This window comes from Aplysia californica, unplaced genomic scaffold (genome assembly GCF_000002075.1).
Source record: "Aplysia californica isolate F4 #8 unplaced genomic scaffold, AplCal3.0 scaffold01099, whole genome shotgun sequence".
Lineage (NCBI taxonomy): Eukaryota > Metazoa > Mollusca > Gastropoda > Aplysiida > Aplysiidae > Aplysia > Aplysia californica.
In genome coordinates, this window is record NW_004798369.1 from 141026 (window position 1) to 144295 (window position 3270).

The 3270-nt window shown below is 42.8% G+C and overlaps 1 protein-coding gene across 1 annotated transcript in view; it reads right to left on the reverse strand.

Moving 5' to 3' along the window:
* Window positions 1-1498, reverse strand: part of LOC101853748 (E3 ubiquitin-protein ligase BRE1A) — a 22925-nt gene extending 21427 nt beyond the window's left edge. The window contains exon 1 of the mRNA XM_035973280.1: window positions 945-1498. The gene's annotated coding sequence lies outside the window, so the exon portion shown is untranslated. The remainder of the gene's footprint in view (window positions 1-944) is intronic.
* Window positions 1499-3270: the final 1772 nt, after the last annotated feature.

Here is a 3270-nt window from a genome sequence, read left to right on the forward strand (position 1 = left end):
ACTATACATTCTCAAACAACACACACTTACACTATACACCCTCTCACAACAAACATTTACACTATACATTCTCAAACAACACACACTTACACTATACACCCTCTCACAACAAACATTTACACTATACATTCTCAAACAACACACACTTACACTATACACCCTCTCACTACACCCACTTACACCATACACCCTCTCACTACACACACTTACACTACATATACTCTCTCATAACACATCCTCTAACAGCAAACACTTACACTATATTTCTCACTACACACACTTACACTACATATACTATACTCTCTCACGACACATACTCTCACAACAAACACTTACGCTATATATACACTCTCTCACTACACACATTTACACTAGATACACTCACGCTACACACACTCACATACTCTCATACTACACGTACGCACACACACAATCACTCACCAAATTAGCCCCTCAAAATAACCCAGCTAAACGATCTATAGCTCCAACTCCCAAAACCCTTTATTTTGCCAGGTGATTTAACTTCCACAGCCCCCTTTGGGGAGATAAACCCACAGGTCAAAAAAGAAAAATAATCGAAGATTTCTTATTTCAAAATAACATCTGCCTCTTGAATGATAGGTCTCCCACTTACAGAAACAGAGCCTCTTTTGGCCTTTCATCTCTTGACCTCACCTTTTGTACCCCAGACCTAGTAGGCTACCAGAACTTGAGTCATCTGAGCTGGAAGACCGTACGTATCATTTCCCAATTCTTTTAAGTAAGTCTACTTTCGGACATTAGTAAAACAACTAACTACTCGACTGGACTCACTAAAGATAAAAAAGTAAACCTCATGTTGTTTTGTAGCCCGGTCAATTGTCTTTTATTTCCAATACAGTATCGCGATGACTGAAACAAACACTTTACTAAGGTGCTTTTGGACAGCATTCAATTAGACTTACTTGTGGCCAGAGAAAATGATCCCTAACTTGTCTGCATCACTGGTGCAGGAAAAGAACAAGTTTGTTCATCTTGTGACGAACAGAGCCAGTGTTATGCTGAATGTGTAACGTAAAAAGTACACTGTTTGAAAAACAAATTTTACATGCCCATTGCCATTGTGAAAAAAAAAGATCTAGCTGCTAGTCAACCTTAATTTCACATGACCCAGTGCCTTACGAGGGGGGGGGGTCAAGAAATCTTTGGTTTAAGTATGAAGGAATAAAGATAGAGCTTTGGAACTTGGCACACATACTTTTATTTCTATATATATAGTCACTAAGCAGAGTAACACATCTCTGCCACCTTTCTTTGACCTTCAAATGTCTTTGAGAGAAAAATGACCCAGAATGGGCCCCTAACCAGCCTTCAACATCAACAGCTTCAATGGCGCACTCGTTGTCATGGAATTTACGTCCTTTGAGTGATTATTTAAGATTAAGAAACAGGAAAAAAGTCTGAGGGGGGCTAGGTCTGGTGAATAAGCTGGGTAAGGCAGGATTTCAAAGATACACTGTTCTGCTGTCTGGACTGCTTGTTGTGCCCAGTGCGCAGGGGCGTTGTCATGCAGTAAGAGGATCCCATTACGGAGTTTTCCACGCCTTTTTCTCACCATTCACATCGCAATTTTATCTGCAAACCCGAGCAGTAGTCTCCTGTTTTCCATTTTCCAAGTAGTCACAATCCCAGAAACATGATAGCATGGCCTTTCCACCTGAGTTGACGGTGTTATCTTTGCCTTCTTTGGTGAGGGAGAAAAGGGGGTTTTCCATTGCATGGATGACATTTCGTATTCAGGATCAAAATGATAAATCCGTTTTTCATTGATAGTAACCATGTTTTTAACGAAATGTGTGTCATTGGACTCAATTCGAAAGAGTTTTGCTGGACTCAACCCTCTGCTTCTTTTGCTCGCTTGTCAAAAGCCGCGCAGACACCTTATTGGTGATCGTGGAGAATCATTTCAATTGACCCTACACTGATTTTCATTTCACTTGAGAGCTGTTTAACTCACATAAACTAAATTTTCAAACTAGCTGTATGCCAAATTTATCTGTTCCATTTGAAAGGCCTAGATCCACTGAGCATTTTGGTACCATTCTTTAACCTCTCCGTCAATTTTTAAGAAAATTGTAGTTGTTTAAAATTTGATTAAATTTGTAAAGTCAGTCACTGGCTGCAACCCCAGGTTTGACAGACAATAAAAAAAAAAGTAGGCCTACCAAGTGCACTAAACATCTCCACATTAACACAGTACAATCACTATAACAAAATATGGAACCTAATTTTTTTCAAGACTGAGATCTTTACAAATCAGTATTTTATCGCCTCAAACACGATGATCTGTCGTTATTTCCACAAAAACACCGAGCGTTGACCCGGCGGCGCAGCACCGGCCCCGCGGCGAGCGAGTCGGCTCTACACTAGGGCAAACACGCTCGTGCTCACAAGACCCTAGTTCAAGTCACAAGCCTCAAATCACTAGGTCAAATCATCAAATCAAATCACCAGCATGATACGTTGAGTCTAGCCTCAGCTTCAAGTACCCACACCAACTTGCAATCCGCGAAGCCACTCGTGTCTGACCCCCTCTTCCTTCCCCTCCCTGCTTGCAATCCGCGAAACCACTAACGTCAGAAAGAGAGAGAGACCCCGCGCACTGTGTCACTGCGCCACAAACTAGTCTGTTCGATTAATCGAAGGCATACGAGCAGCGGACGGCAGGCAACACTCAAATCGCAGCAAAGCAAAGCACTTGGTCCCAAGACCTGCTTTGCGTCTCGTATTGCCTTGTGCTAAGGGCTTGCTCTCGTGCCAATAAATCTGCTTTGAGTCCAACTACCGCCCTGGCAGGACAACACCGCTCGTCAGGACAACACCGCTCGTCAGGCAAACACCGCTCGTCTGCACCAGGCCTCAAGATCTACCGGTAATCCACCCCGCTCGCGACGTGAACTCTGAACTCTGGACGTGGAGGAAGCGAGAGGCAGCGCTGGTTTTGGTGCAAGGCGAAGAGGGCTGTAATAGCCAAGTGCAGACCGTTCGCGACATCGGTGCTTTAACAGTGAAAATGTGACATCTCTGTAGGCTCACATTTTGTTATGAGCTGTTTTCACTGGTACTAAAAATGGAGATACGACAAGAAAGCACTGGGGTTGCGGTATGCTAAACTATTTAGGACGCAGAATAAAGGTGTGAACACTTACAAACAATTTTTAACTGTCAAAATATATCAGTATTGTTAGCATCCCGTGGCTTGTAATTTAATCACTCGCCTAAACTACACTT